Source organism: Salvelinus namaycush, chromosome 29 (assembly GCF_016432855.1).
Source record: "Salvelinus namaycush isolate Seneca chromosome 29, SaNama_1.0, whole genome shotgun sequence".
NCBI classification, from domain to species: domain Eukaryota; kingdom Metazoa; phylum Chordata; class Actinopteri; order Salmoniformes; family Salmonidae; genus Salvelinus; species Salvelinus namaycush.
This window is the reverse complement of record NC_052335.1, coordinates 33,111,738-33,128,727: the sequence shown is the minus strand read 5'-3', so window position 1 is coordinate 33,128,727 and position 16,990 is coordinate 33,111,738.

Here is a 16,990-nt window from a genome sequence, read left to right as displayed (position 1 = left end):
TACACCTGATACATTTGTGATATCAATGTTTCAAAAAGTTTTTACAAAATTATTCAATACAGTAATATGAGATTTCTATGTTAAACATATTTGACATTTTAGTCATTTAAGACATTCTCTTATCCAGAGTGACTTATAGTAAGTGTATTAATCTTACAATAGCTAGGTGAGACAACCACATATCACAGTCAAATATACAGGATACAAACATTACATTCCAGCTAAATGATGGATATATACTGTATGCTCCCAGAAGTGAGGTAGACTATTAGGAAGGATTTAATGAGGCGATCATGGTTGACACCTTACAAACTGTTGCGCAGCAAATTAGTGCATCCTTTCTGCATTTGAAGAGTTTATTTTCAAAACGCTATATCCACAAATTTCTCACATTTGTGTTTTCTCATCAGAAATGATTGCTTGAACCAAAAAGGGTTCTATTGCTTGTTTCATATATGACACCCCTAAAGGGTCTATATAGAACCATTTTAGAAGGTTCTTTGATCAGAACCTCAGGGGTTCTTCTTCACTGAACCAAAACTGGTTCCATATAGGGCTCTACATGGAACCAATTTTGGTTCTAGAACCTTTAGGGGTGCCATATTAGAAGCAAGCATAAAACAATGTTTGGTTCCAAGAGTGTATGAGTAGGCTACCTTCATGTATGTGTAAAATATTACTGTTCTCAGATTTCTAATTCATAGATTTGAGATGTGTGTGAAAATGTGTTTTTTTTTGCTAAATGCTACAGCTGAAGTCGGAAGTTTACATACACCTTAGCCAAATACATTTAAACTCAGTTTTCACAATTTCTGACATTTAATCCGAGTAAAAATTCCCTGTCTTAGGTCAGTTTGGATCACCACTTTATTTTAAGAATGTGAAATGTCAGAATAATAGTAGAGAGAATGATTTATTTCAGCTTTAATTTCTTTCATCACATTCCCAGTGGGTCAGAAGTTTACATACACTCAATTAGTATTTGGTAGCATTGCCTTTATATTGTTTAACTTGGGTCAAACGTTTTGGGTAGCCTTCCACAAACTTCCCACAACAAGTTGGGTGAATTTGAGCCCATTCCTCCTGACAGAGCTGGTGTAACTGAGTCAGGTTTGTAGGCCTCCTTGCTCGCACATGCTTTTTCAGTTCTACAAACACATTTTCTATAGGATTGAGGACAGGGCTTTGTGATGGCCACTCCAATACCTTGACTTTATTGTCCTTAAGCCATTTTGCCACAACTTTGGAAGTATGCTTGGGGTCATTGTCCATTTGGAAGACCCATTTGCGACCAAGCTTTGACTTCCTGACTGATGTCTTGAGATGTTGCTTCAATATATCCACATAATTTTTCTTCCTGATGATGCCATCTATTTTGTGAAGTGCACCAGTCCCTCCTGCAGTAAAGCACCGCCACAACACGATGCTGCCACCCCGTGCTTCACGGTTAGGATGGTGTTTTTCAGCTTGCAAGCCTCCCCCTTTCCCCCCCAAACATAACGATGGTCATTATGGCCAAACAGTTATAATTTTGTTTCATCAGACCAGAGGACATTTCTCCAAAAAGTACGATCTTTGTCCCCATGTGCAGTAGCAAACCGTAGTCTGGCTTTTTTATGGCGGTTTTGGAGCAGTGGTTTCTTCCTTGCTGAGCGGCCTTTCAGGTTATGTCGATATAGGACTCGTTTTACTGTGGATATAGATACTTTTGTACCTGTTTCCTCCAGCATCTTCACAAGGTCCTTTGCTGTTGTTCTGGGATTGATTTGCACTTTTCGCACCAAAGTACGTTCATCTCTAGGAGACAGAACGCGTCTCCTTCCTGAGCGGTATGACGGCTGCGTGGTCCCATGGTGTTTATACTTGCGTACTATTGTTTGTACAGATGAACGTGGTACCTTCAGGCGTTTGGAAATTGCTCCCAAGGATGAACCAGACTTGTGGAGGTCTACAACTTTTTTTCTGAGGTCTTGGCTGATATCTTTTGATTTTCCCATGATGTCAAGCAAAGAGGCACTGAGTTTGAAGGTAGGCCTTGAAATACATCTACAGGTACACCTCCAAATGACTCAAATGATGTCAATTAGCCTATCAGAAGCTTCTGAAGCCATGACATAATTTTACGGAATTTTCCAACCTGTTTAAAGGCACAGTCAACTTAACGTATGTAAACTTCTGACCCACTGGAATTGTGCTACAGTGAATTTTAAGTGAAATAATCTGTCTGTCAACAATTGTTGGAAAAATTACTTGTGTCATGCACAAAGTAGATGTCCTAACCGACTTGCCAAAACTATAGTTTGTTAACAAGAAATTTGTGGAGTGGTTGAAAAACAAGTTTTTTAATGACTCCTGCCTAAGTGTATGTAAACTTCCGACTGGTGATAGACACATTTGACAGTCATGAACCCAGCCTGGTCTCATAGACTAGACGTAACATTGTAAATGTAAATCCAGGACACTCAAATCTGTATGATACGGTATGGTTACATAAGACAGATGGTTACTAAAGGCAAAGTATGAAATGGGTGATGGACATTCACAAATGAATATATCCCATACAAAACGTATCATACTAAATGGAGTGTCTCGGATTTACGTACAGGATAATCCGAAATGCTCTGAGACCAGGTTGGTAAACCAAATCCTATAACGATGATTGATGTCACCAGACAGAAGAAGTAGGTTCTCCCTTACAAGCATTCTAGGACTACGGACAGACCCACACAAGTTTAGCTGAAGCATACAGGTGTGTCCTCTCTGGCTTTAGACCGGTTGGACAGATAAACAGAAGGCGACCTTGGAATGCCCCTGCCCGCGTGAATGGACCTGAGCTTGACTGGTCGGACCGGTAAGAGCTTCATTCCTTACCGGATCATCAGACCTGTTTGAGCAGTCAACCACCAAGTTGTATAGATAAATAGAGCACCTTGTTGTTGAGAGGCACAGTCAGGATTTGAGTGCTGGAACTCACTGTCTCCAGACGAAGGTGAAGGTACCAAATCTGTACTTTACTACAGGATGCCAACTTTAGAAAACCTGGATTTGCATTCAAGATATTTTTCAATTTTTTTTGTGCAGGTATTTTTGTGCTTGAAGAACATGACTGATTGTACCTCTTTGGTCCAGTGGTTCTTGACAGTTCAACAGTCTTTACCGAAATTGTGAAATGTTTAGGACCACTCGATCAGCGCAAGGGAACTTTCTACCCCAGCAGTTGAACTTTCGTCACTACAAAAAAGGACGTTTCCAAAGACCAACGGGACAACAGAGGTAGACTGCTGTGTAGGCCTATCTGTGAAGTTTATTGACACTGTCCACTATAACATGTTCGTTTGTTTTTGATCGCAATAGTCACTGTTTAAGACGTGCTACAATTATTTGCAAATGCATTATCAGAATAGGTTAGGACAGTTTTTTGTATGGGCCTCTAGCAGTAGGTACACATTCTATTTATTTTCCCCATACTAGAGGCCTATTTGTATAGGAACATAATGTATGTTTGTGAATGTTTATATTTATTGATTTACAACATACATTTAACTATTGTAAAGTGAATTGTTGTTATTTTCTAAATAAATGTAAAAAATTGGTCAATAAGCATAAAATTACTTTTTTTTGCTATTATTGCATGGTTGAAGCAAAATGAGATGTATTGTCTGTCTCTAACCCTTTCCCCTGTACCCATTTTATCTCTTTGCAAGACAATGCAACGTTGCATCTAATAGCCTACAACATGAATCTATGTTGTCCAAGCCTCAGGGCCTCTTAAAAAAACCTTGTGTCCACATGAGCCTTTCTGACACAACAAAGGCTTCGTTTTTTCCTTAAAAACAAGTGAATCGCCGGTGGTTCATTAGGATACGGTCCGCTTTCCCTCTCATGTCAACGGGTTAAACGGATCTTTCTGGATCACTGAATGTCGAGTGCGGTCGTTTCTAGTTACCACAGCCACAAAGTAATATACCCCACCTATTTCTACAATATGATTCTAAACCATTTTCTACCAGACACTCTTACAGTATTGAGTGGATACATTTTTTCCATCATGGCACCCCATGGGAATCAAACTCACAACACTGGCAGTACCATGCTCTACCAACATTTCTTCAGCCACATTCTGCAGCTGTTTACCAAATCAGTAACATTTTTTATTTAAGTCAGTTAAGAACAATTTCTTATTTACAATGACAGCCTACCATAAACAAACCCTAACAACACTGGGCAAATTGTGCACCGCCCTATGGGACTCCCAATCACAGCCAGTTGTGACACAGGCAGGAATCGAACCAGGGTCTGTAGTGATGCCTCTAACACTGACAAGCAGTGCCTTAGACCACTGCACCACTCTGGGGCGCATTAACCACACTGCTAACCTTATGCCTAACCTTAACCTTAAATGAAGACCAAAAAGCAAATTTTTGTATTCATGAACATTTATGATAGGCTTCTAGACAATTTTGACTTGGTTCTGAGCAATGAACGGCGAAAGCCTGAAAGCTTATGGACACGCTCTGTTTTGACCCTGGGACATTCATGAGGACATTACATTACACGCACGTGGGCGGCAGGCAAGCACTCACACACACACACACACACACACACACACACACACACACACACACACACACACACACACACACACACACACACACACACACACACACACACACACACACACACACACACACACACACACACACACACACACGCATACACACAAGTGACTTCTACACCTGCATTGCTTGCTGTTTGGGGTTTTAGGCTGGGTTTCTGTACAGCACTTCGAGATATTAGCTGATGTACGAAGGGCTATATAAAATAAACTTGATTGATTGATTGATTGACTTACTTTTATTCAAAAACTGCAATCTTTGGAAAACCTTAGCATATTTCTGGACAAATTCGAAGGTTAAATATTGTTGTACTATAGCCTAGGTCTATATGCCTACTGTTGATATAGGCTACGATAGAGACCACATTCCTCAACCATAGTGCCTACCTCTCTCGTCTTTACTGTCTGACATCAAACACTCATTGTAGATTAATGTTTTTTTATGTTTAAATGGATTCAGCCAAGCGCGGCCTTCAACCAACCAAAACCACAAGGGTTAAACCCGATAAATTAGAATGGAAAACAGCCCAGCCAAAGAGCCTTCCATCATCATACCTTGCAAATAGAACTTGGAAAAGCTAAAACTCCAAGATCTGCACCCTTGACACGGTCCACGGACCAAATGATTGCACCCAATTGTTTTTTCATTTGTACCAGTCAGTCAACTGTCTCCAAATTGCTTTTCTGTGGTAGGCTGTCTGGTGTGAATGAGGGTCCAAATCATAGATGGCTTCCAGGGAACATTAAGAAATAATGTTGTTGTCATCTCAACGCACCAAGTGTGATTATATAACTGGTTTGGAATTTATTTCCATTTAATTTTACGTTTCACCTCACTTCCCCCTTTCCATTGCGCATGGAGAAAAGGCCTTAAAACGATGATTTAATTCTAAAATGGATAAGAAATAACATATGGCAAGACTGGGGACAGTTTTTGCAACAGGCTATCAATCAAGGGTACATGAATAGAGATTAGGTTGGATTTACCCCACAAGCTTTCAATTTCCCTATAACTGGGCCAACAAATACCTCTAACCTTAGGCCTACATAGATGTGGTAAAGAGGTCAATGGAATGCAGACCGAGGAGGACAGAAGGACACCGGATTGGCGTACATTCAAACAAATCTTATTTTACAAAGTGGATATTCGTCAAATCTGTCATAAATTATGTATTGTAACAGGCCCACAATGTGGTTACTAAAGTCAGATTCGGATATATGTTCCTGTTTTCACTGCATAACATTTAGAAGTAGTCCCTTTTCAGGTTTAGAATAAGTGACTGCTAAATGCTAACTCCCCGTTCATATAAACTGGTACTGTAGCATAGCTAGCATAGAGAAATAGTAGCCAGTTGTTTTTAACTGTAATGCAGTTGATTGGTGACAATGACAAGAACATGTCTGATTTTTTTTACCTCAACATAGTGTGATATAGCCTACACATATAAACAACAGCCTAAATGTTGGCTAATTTTGCTGGGGGGACAATGAGGAGATTCGGGATCTTTCCCCTACAGCATCTTTTCACCAAGCGTTTCCATGGCATCTCCATTGTTTTGGTCGAGTTCCATTGACCTCTTTACCTCATTTGTATTTTTTTTTTTTTAAATGTAACCTTTATTTAACTAGGCAAGTCAGAATAGAACAAATTCTTATTTACCACATCTATAGGCCTAACCTACAATGTGACTCTCTTGTTGTCTAAAATAAGTGAAACAGCCTAAATCGATCGACGGAAGCAAACATGGCCTTTGGCTCTATTTTGCCAACTGTTTCCCTGTGTTTTCTTTCCCGAGGATAAGCTAAAGGTTAAGAAGTTGGACAAAACATTTCTATCAAGAGCTTCTATTTGTATTAATTAAAGGGAAATAGTTGACTGGCGAGATTACACAGGCTGGTTAACATCTGAGATGTCCCGTGGGACACTTTCTTTGGGATTTTCGTCACCTTTCGGGGCAGACCAAGCCTGCTCCCACAGATGGGTGGCCATGTTAAATATATATTTTTTACAATGGCATATAATGATTGCCTCTGGACCCTGACAATTCCTTAAAATATAATATCTAAGACCTCGATCACACCGACAGTGTTATTGCATTTTGGTACACCAGAAGTGCATTCATTTCCAATTGAAAGCTGCATTTGCCTTGCAGCATCGCGTTGCAGAGGCAGTTGTAGTGCATTCTGTGTGGTGCATACGTTGGATTTATTATGCGTCAAACTGAATGTATAGACGGCTGGACAGAAATGATAGCAGAAGGTGAATGTTGAACTTTTGTTGCACACATATCCAGATGATGATGCATACTATTTTGCGCAAATTTATACACTGTCTGTGTGGTCAAGGCATAACGCTCTTGACAGGTGTATTGCTGTTTGAAAGTGTGTTTAACCTATGGTCTGAAACTGGCATAGGTCTAATACAAATACTGGCATAGGCCTTATACAAATACTGGCATAGGCATAATCCAAATGAAAGAATGCGAGTAAAGGGAGTGTTTGCATATTTCTCTGGATTGTCTCATTGATTGTGGGTGGTATAGGTAGACGAACACGTAACATAAATTCATGTTAATATGCATTCATGGCTATCAGTTTATTGGATCTCTGCTTTTTGGCCAACATTTCCAAAGGGATGCGAGAGACTTCACACCACAGCACCCATTGATATGAAATTCAATCGTCCCTCTCACTCCTCTTAACTATTCTGCTGGTTAAATCAATGCATGCATACAATTGTGATTGGATCCCTAGTCTAAACACATCTTAATCTCAAAGGGTACAGGCCTATAGCCTATAGTTCTCCATATGGAAAAGAGGATCTGGAAACAAGCATAACTCTGACCAAAGGCATAAGCCTCAGTTGTAGGCTTCGTTAATCAGCTACAGGCATCACTCAGCACTAACTACATTTGACTCCTTTATAAAGGGTCACACATTTCCAGCTGAAGGATTCACTTTATTAAAAGCAATTTAGTCAAGGTCTTACAAGGAGAGTAATTGACCCCAGCTTCTTGGAACAATCAGACAAACCGACCCCTAACTTCTGGGAGAAGAAGCAATAGTGCACGTTTGACAGAAAGGACTTTGTTTTCGCTCATAATGGCCGCCTGGTTATCTGAAATGAGCTTTCTGTGTTCAGGAGATAAGATTTTTTATTAGGCATCAGGATGTAATGTCTTACAATTCGCCTCTAAAGCGCCAAAGAAAAATAGACGTTATCTAGTCAATTAAGCATTGTGATGAAGTCACTCGTGGATATTCCTCCATCTCTGGCAATACAAAACCCCCTGACTGCCCTGATAGGGTTGAAGCCGTTTTCCGTTTTATCTGTGGGTCAGGTGGCTTTGGCGTGCATCAATCAACATAGACACACAGAAAAACAGGTTGTTAAAAACCCCACACAAGGAGAACGCTAATGGGCAACCCCTACATGAACCGGTTGATTAATTTCAGAGCCCATCTCCCTACGGGTAGGTAAAGGTTATCCACCAAACAGTCACATAATGATGGTCAAATAAAGGTGAAGTGGGCTATGACTAAGCTAGAAGGGCTGCGGCGCATAGGTATATTACACGAATATGAAAACAGATGAGAGAGCGCACTACTGTCACTTTTAAGCAAGTGCAGGCCTACACCATATAGGCCTACAAAGGTTCATATTTTTCTTTAAAAAAAGAATCTAATAAAATCATCAGGTGATCTCTATGGCACTGACAACAGAACAGTCTAATGTAGTACTGATTTAAAAAAAGGTTGGCCATTTTGTCCCATGACTGCCGATCTATGCATTGAAATATTTTAACTCAAGAAACATAGTTGCATTATTACAGAATATGAAATCAGTCTCCCGACCAAAAGGACACACACACGCACGCACGCACGCACACACGCACACATACACTTTGTAGAGCAATGGACACAAACCAATATGATTATGTCAATACACCACATGAGAGCGTGTGGCCTATGTGGCCGCTGGTGTGGCCACCGAATGAAGCGTGAGCGCGCATTCAACAACCAGTGTTTGAAGACGCTGAGTGTGAGTGAACGAGTGAATGGCAGGGGGCGGGTGCTTTCAGGTGGTCCACGCGTGGTACGCTTATATGCTTTCATTTGGGACTGATGGAATGAGCGCGATCGAATAGGATCCGATTCCAGCGCCACTGTGAAAGACATGATAGCCTACGGACTTGGGATATGCAAATGGTTTGTTGTGGAACTTTCGGAATCGGACAAGAGAAAGCTTCTGTCAGGAATCATTTTGTCATGATGGATATATCAGTGGGAATATAACGTTGAAAATATGAGATGATATCTGGTGCGTGTCGGTTTGACAGAATTATAGCGACTTGAGGGACTTTCCATGGCTTTATATAATTCCGCTGGGACCTCTGAGGTGGAAAAAACGGTGTCCACATATGAGGATCTGGGTGCGTTCTATGTGGATACCGATGGCTATCCACATGGCTATATATTTGGATATACCAGTCATCTAATGCGAAGAAAAGCTCAGGTAAGCTCAAGACATAAAAAAATGGCAAAATGACAAATTTAAAATATTGCATATGCAACTAAGGTATTGCAAGTGGTTATATTTAGTTTTTGACTGAATGGTAAAGAAGTCTACGTCTTTATCAGAAGATACGTTTACTTTTGTTTGTTGATGACTCGCCGAAGTAGTCCAAGATTCAGCACCATGAACAGCGCCCGTTCTTCCGTTGATAAGATGTTACTTCGTTGTCGTGGTGAAGTTAACACAGACGGGCTACGAAAATATACTGTCAGAGTAGGTTATCATGTCTGCGAAAGTATGCATTTGAAAGTTAGCAAAAGTTGTAGTGCAACATGCATAAAGCCTATTGATAAATGTCGGTTACACTAAAAGGAGTCACGAGACCAGACTTTCCATTTTTTTGCTGAACACCTTTTTATATACTGGCGCTTTTGAGTGGAACAAACTACCACAGCAACACAAAGCCATGCCACCCATAACTTAATTTAAAAATAATGTCAAAAGCTGGCTAATGATCCAGCTATAGAAGTAAGGAAAACATGTCTGTATGTAGTAATACTCTAGACTATGACAATGTCGTCCTGTTCTTTGTTTTGTTATGTGTTATCTGTGTAACCAATGTGTGCCCAGTAGGCTAGGTATACTGTGTAACCAATGTGTGCCCAGTAGGCTAGGTATACTGTGTAACCAATGTGTGCCCAGTAGGCTAGGTATACTGTGTAACCAATGTGTGCCCAGTAGGCTAGGTATACTGTGTAACCAATGTGTGCCCAGTAGGCTAGGTATACTGTGTAACCTAGGAATACTACGTTTATGTTTGTACTTTTTTTTTAACCCTTTAAGAGGACCACAGTGGAAATACGTGTTCAAACTTTTTTGTGTCATCCTCGATGATTGTAAATGCATTATCCACATGTGTGGCTGTATTGTGTTTTACATTGTCAAATACATCTATCTTTCTATTGTCAAATCAAACTAATTAGTCATTTTCAGTAGGCTTGTCTATCCACGCAACAGCAGCAGTTGTTTGACGATAATGCATTTGAGAAACACAGATAGGAGGAATGGCAGCACGTCCGTAGCCTATGTCAGATATCAATGTCTGTACTGTGAGCCGACATCAACAGCCTAATCTATAAGGAGTAATTGTGTCAGATAATGGTCAGGTGAGGGCGCCAGAGCAATACGAACCAGGGCCTTCGTCTTGTTATAAGAGGTGGCGTTAGCAGGCATCCCAACCCGAGTACAAAAGCCTACTGTGGGGCGAGCGTGAGTTCTTGACTATAAATAATTTCGATCACACAGGCGCACAAAATGCATCCAAATGGCTTCTTTGCATAGGGGGGGACTTGACTGTAAACGAGTAGCTTCGATAATCCTTCAGACCAAGCACTCTCCATCCTCATTGTTGGAAATGTGCGGACTTTGTTATGCAAATGCTCGCAATTGAAATGTCGATCACAAAGCCTAGCAATTTTTTAAAGATGTCGTTCATAAATTGAAACAGTAGCCTAATCCTTGTCATCAAGAGTGAAAATAAGTGCTGAACGTTTTGGCAAAGTAATATGAGGTTTATTACAGTCAACCAATACAAATTATACAATTGAATCTCCATTGTGATCTATTTTAGGCCTATGTGCAGTCATTGTGAAACTGAACTTGCTTGACAGAGCGCCCCATATCCCCTAGTCAAACGTCCCATCACAAAGTTAGAGCAAGTTGAAACCGAGAGCTCCACCCATCCATCCCATGTAGGCTAGTGCTTCATCCGAACAGTCCACCAAATTGAATTCTTCCGCTGTCAGACGCGCTATGGGAATGAATTAAACTGCAAAGGGACTACTGCAAGGACTATTTTATCACCATACATTGTTCTGGGCGATTTACCAAGATATGGAAGGGCCAAATCGTCACCAATAAACGTGGGAACTGTAGGCAATAGCGTTAGATAGGCTGGAGGTTCGATCGAAAAAGTGTGTGAGTTGGTAACATAGACGAGATGTACTCACAGTATTGGAATACGGCTCGAGGACGCAAACCAGACTACAGGAGATATACGGTGAGGTCCCTTGAGTAAATCGATGGATGAGATTTCAGATGTCTGAGATGAGTTAACTATACAACTTTATTTGCTATGCATTGTGTAAAGTAAAACATCAGACCCTGACTATAGGCTGTGACTTCCTTTTTGTTTATATGGAGACTTTTGCATATCACCTTTAAGGGGCAATCAGATACATACATTTTTGTACTTTTAAATTAATTACATATATATATTACCCATTGATATTGTAAGAATATAACTTATAAATGCCTCATGAGCTTAGTTCAACTGTCATACCCCATCAGAACCCAAAATGTAAGCCTTTTTTACTACTTTTGTTTTGTAAACAAACACTGTATAGCCTCAATACATGATTAAAACCATGATTTTAATCTGATGGATGGCCACTCCTACAATCCAACCATAGCTGTGTCTATGCATTTGAGAGTGGCAACATTTCTTCAGCCACATTCTGCAGCTGTTTACCAAATCAGTAGCGGGGTAACCGGCTGCTTTGTTGTTGTTTGACGTGCAGATTTCCCCTTTAACCTATCACCTTTATCCTAATTTCTCATTGGGCGGAAGTGTCTGTTGAATGTGATTACCAACACCTGTGCATTATTATCAGTTACAATCCTCCATCATACAGGTGTGCCTATGTGTTCTTGCTGTATTGGTAACTGGTCAGAAGACAGACACCTTCATTAAAACTTGTATTTCTTCCCTGTTTTATAAGGTTGTTGAGGGAGAGACCCTGATATCTCTGGGAGTCAATGCAAGGAGGAGGCTTCACTCGGCGCCGGTGGAGGAAGTCGAATGCGGCGGCCGGCCAAACCCTGAGGGCGCCGGGTCAGTGTCTGTGACGGAGTTGAGTCACTACGGGGAAAAGGGAGAAGGCGAAGGGCCCTTGTGCCAACGATGCCAGATCATCGCTACAGAGCTGAACAGGCAAGCGCTTGCTTTGGCCGATCCTGCGTCCCTGAAGGTTTGTAACTTTGAACACTCCCCTCTTCACCATTAAAACAATTACTTAAGGCAACTGTCCCAGCAGTGTAGCCAGACACACAGTTCTGCTTTTATATATATCTTTTTTTCATGGTTTTAGGCTTATAGATGCAGTCACTGCATGGTTTAAACACCCAGAACAAAAGCCCAAGTAGGCCTACAGTTTATAACTTCAGATAGACATGTCATTGGTTCAGATAGAAATGTCAATGTGGTGTCCTGAGTGGCGCAGTGGTCTAAGACACAGCATCCCAGTGCAAGAGACGTCACTGAAGTACCTGTTTCAAATCCAGGATGCGTTACATACGGCCATGATTGGGCGGAGCACTTTTGGCCCAGCGTTGACAGGTAGGGCGTCATTGTAAATAAGAATTTGTTCTTAACTGACTTGCCTAGTTAAATAAAGGTAAAATAATTGAAAAAAATTGGTTCAGATAGACATGTAGCCTATGAATGAAACCCACACAAATACCAGATAAATCTACAAAACAGCTGATGTTACAAATTATTTTTCACCTGTAGGCTATATCACAACCTGGCTATTGCTTTGTGGGGAAAACAGGGCATAAAAGGCTGCTGGTGTCCCATAACCTCTCATGGGCCTATCCCGTGATTTCCCATGTGAATGCCATGGGACTTTTGCATAAGAGTTATTTTTAAGGCTACGAACCACGATCATAGGACAATGTAGAAGTGTGGAGAGGCATTTGATACTGAGGTCTTTTGTCAGGTTTGTATTGCTGAGAATAATCCTCAAAGTGCACTCCTGTCCCAATTGTGGTCGGGGACATTGCTCATGGGCCTGTTGCCAATAGTGACAGCGCTCTCTTCCCATCCTATCAGAGCGAAAGTAGAACTTGGCGGATTCGCTAGATGTACCCAGCTATGATACAGTATGCGCTGTGCTGTGCATGTGTGTGAGAGATAGTCACAGAGGAAGTCAGAGAGTGAGAGAGAGAAGCAGAGAGAAGCAGAGAGAGAGAGAGAGAAAGATAAGCAGAGAGAGAGAGAGCGAGAGAGAGAGAAGCAGAGCGAGAGAGAGAGAAGCAGCGAGAGAGAGAGTGAGAGAGAGTGAGAGATGGAGAGAGAAGCAGAGAGAGAGAGAAAGATAAGCAGAGAGAGAGAGAGAGAGAGAGATGCATAAGCAGAGAAAGAGAGAGAGAGAGATAAGCAGAGAGAGTGAGAAAGTTTTGGTAACACTTTATTTGGATAGTCCATCTGTAGATGCTCTTCAGACTACCTACAGACTATCAGTAACATTTCAACTACTAACCCTAACCCTAATCTTAACCCTTATCCTAACCCTAAACTTAACCCTTACCCTAACCCTGGCCCTAACCTTAACCCTTATTCTAACCTTAACCCTAGCCCTAAACTTAACCTTAACCGTTACCCTTAGGGCTGGTTTATACTTTGTCTATCGACATGTCTGTAGACAATTAGAGTGCGACAAGTGTCGTTGGTCAAAACTACATTTAATGTATACTCTGGTGGACTGTCTGTAGACCGTCACTGCGACTGTCGGTTTCCTTGTCGCAGACAGATGAAAAAGTTCAACTTTGACCCTGTCGCTGCGTCTGTTGTCATGGTTACCCGACTGAGGTAGTTCTAAAGTTATATATTTCTCCGGTAGAATCCCCTGCTTTATTTCGTCACACTCACAACCACAATTAGCTTGCCATTAACTTGTAAATAATTATCTTGTTGTGAGTTTACTTTTCTGTAATAATGAATAAAAATTAGCTAAAGTTCATACTTTGTCAGCTGTGGGATGGTCATTATTTGAACTAAAAAGCTAGAAATGAACCTAAACATTGTTTAAAAAGTTGCTTTTAGTTGCCTGGTTTGCTAGATTGACAAATACTAAATAGATTTTTAAACGTATAGGTTTATTGCTGTTAATATACAGCAGCTATGCTATTTTGGAACACCAGGCTGCTGATGTCATGCAGCCTGTCGATTTGTGTTAAAGCTTTTTTATAACGACAACAATAAGTTTGATGTCAGACAACAATAGAATGCTCATGATGTCACTGCGACAACTGTCTACAGACATGTCGAAAGACGTAATATCAACCAGCCTTAACCCTTATTCTAAACCTAGCCTTAAACTTAGCAAGCAGTTGCTTATCAACAGATAGTTTGTTGATAGTGTGACTGTAAAGCAGGGTTCCCTAACTGGCTGTGTTTTTTGGGGGGCCTTTCAAGTACATTTTTTAAAATAATAATTGTTTTTTCATTATTGGATATAAAAGACTGTAACGACCCTGGGTTTATAAGCTCGGATATCAACGCTTGAGCATGTTTTTGCGGCACAGTCGATAGAGCGCTGGACTTCGGGCTAGAAGGTTGAGGGTTCGAGACCTGCTCCCTGCCTGTTTCATTACATTGGTGTCAGAAGTGAACGGACCTTGCATCCACGACAGTGCGTGTGCTTGGCCGGTGAGCGCGTCCCTGTCTGACGTAGAGTCGCAAGGACGCGCTCTTTGAAAGGAGGGAGTAGTGTAACGACCCTGGGTTTATAAGCGCGGATATCGACTCTGCCGCTTGAGCATGCTTTTGCGGCACAGTCGATAGCGCGCTGGACTTCGGGCTAGAAGGTCAAGGGTTCAAGACCGGCTCCCTGCTATTTTATTGCAATACTATAAACACCAGGAAATATTCCCACGCATAACAGAGAGATGTGACCCCCCCCCCCCCGACCAGCCGCTTAAGAAGAAATCGGCCTGCAGCTGAATCTAGTTGATGATCCCTGCAGTAGAGCGACTACAGAGCGACTATCCGGACTATCCAATTAAAGGGACCAGCCCTGCCCATTGTCATGGAATGTGAGACAATGGACCCATCCAGTTATCAGAACTTTACCAGTTCACACCCTGAAAAAAAACTCTGTCTTCTGTACTTGTCAACAAATTTTCAAACTTGCGCACTTCCTATGTGTGACCTTCTCCTCCTCTACCATGGTACATTTTAATGTAACCCGCTTTGGCTTACATGCATGTGATTTCTCCTACTCTTAGCAGTCAAGATATGCGTTACAAATGTCACCCTATTCCCTATTATAATACATTACTGTTGACCAGTGGCCATAGCTAATTGTAATGCACTATGTAGGGAACAGGAGACCATTTGGGACGCAACCCAAGTTATTTGCCCAGCACATAAAGGGGACCTAGTCAGCACATTGAGCTCATCATCATGAGCGATGGCTTTCATCGGATCCCCATCAGCCACGGAAGAAGGAAGTGCTGAACATCAGAAATGGAGCCAGTCATGCCCATTATTATTATTATTAAGGGTATCCAGATAATGTTCATAAAACACCACTCTTCCGTACGTTGTCCATGGCAGTTTTATATTCACCTTCTGAGAAGACCGCTTTGGTTATGGAGTTAGTTGGATTTTTGAATAGGATTTGACAGAACATCTTCAAGCTGAATTTATCACCATTTACCACACACTTCTCAGTAACACACCCCACTGGGCACACACTGGATGAGGGTATAATATAATATACTGTAGTATAATATAACCGAGTATAATTGAATATAGTATAATATACTAACAATATAATCCCAAGTTTCCCTTGGCTCTTTTGTTTTTTGTTAGATCATGTGGAAATCCATGCCAGATCATGCTCTCTCTATCTGTGAGATCGGAATGTCATTCCCAATAACCAAATCTGAAATGAAGTCCACCTTGACTCCACGCTGTAACGGTGGTACGGGCCGGCATACTCTCTCATGGGGTGTGGGTTTCTGCCCATGCGTGATGGTATAGGGGCATGTCATGTATCAGGCAGAGCTTTGATTATCACCCCCCTCCCTGGGCCCATGGATAGTTTAGTCTGGCTTGGAGTCTGGGGAGCGACATTTTGTTTCCGAGAGCTCTAATACTGTACCATGCCATTGCATTGTGTGTGCTGTGTGTATCGCGCTGTTTACTAAATTTCTGGTTAAGTTTGTCCTCACGGAAATTGTTCAAGAAAAGTTACAATATAAAAAAAACAGCTGCAGATTAGAATTTCATTCATCCTGTATATTTCAAATATTACAGTGCATTTGTTCACAGCGCAAGTGTCTTTGCGGGAGGAAAATGTTGCCCTGGCCATGTGCCTAACTAACCGTAACCCGCAGGTCATTTGGCTTGGTGTGATGTAGTTTCAGCTCATACCTCATGGCCTGCCTGCCTGCCTGCCTCAGACTATGGCTGGATTTCAATGGCTTTTCCCCCCTCCTTTACTTTGTGACCATTGATATCGGTTTGAACCAAATTGCTTTTTCACCCCATCATGTCATTTTAGATCAGTGTTCAAGGAAAAGAGATGAAGACAGGAGCCTATTCTAGATTATTGGGACATGGCCTACAGCGCTGTGTGTGTCAGAATGGCACCAGCCACATTGAAGGGATGGCTGTTTCCTTGAGTCTGTTTAGTCCTCACTTGGTTTTTATGTCTCCACAACTTTTATATTATAAAAGTTGTCTATACACAGGGTCGTATAGTTGTCTATACACAGGGTCGTATAGTTGTCTATACATAGGGTCGTATAGTTGTCTATACACAGGGTCGTATAGTTGTCTATACACAGGGTCGTATAGTTCTCTATACACAGGGTCGTATAGTTGTCTATACACAGGGTCGTATAGTTGTCTATACACAGGGTCATATAGTTGTCTATACACAGGGTCGTATAGTTGTCTATACACAGGGTCGTATAGTTGTCTATACATAGGGTCGTATAGTTGTCTATACACAGGGTCGTATAGTTGCCTATACACAGGGTCGTATAGTTGTCTATACACAGGGTCG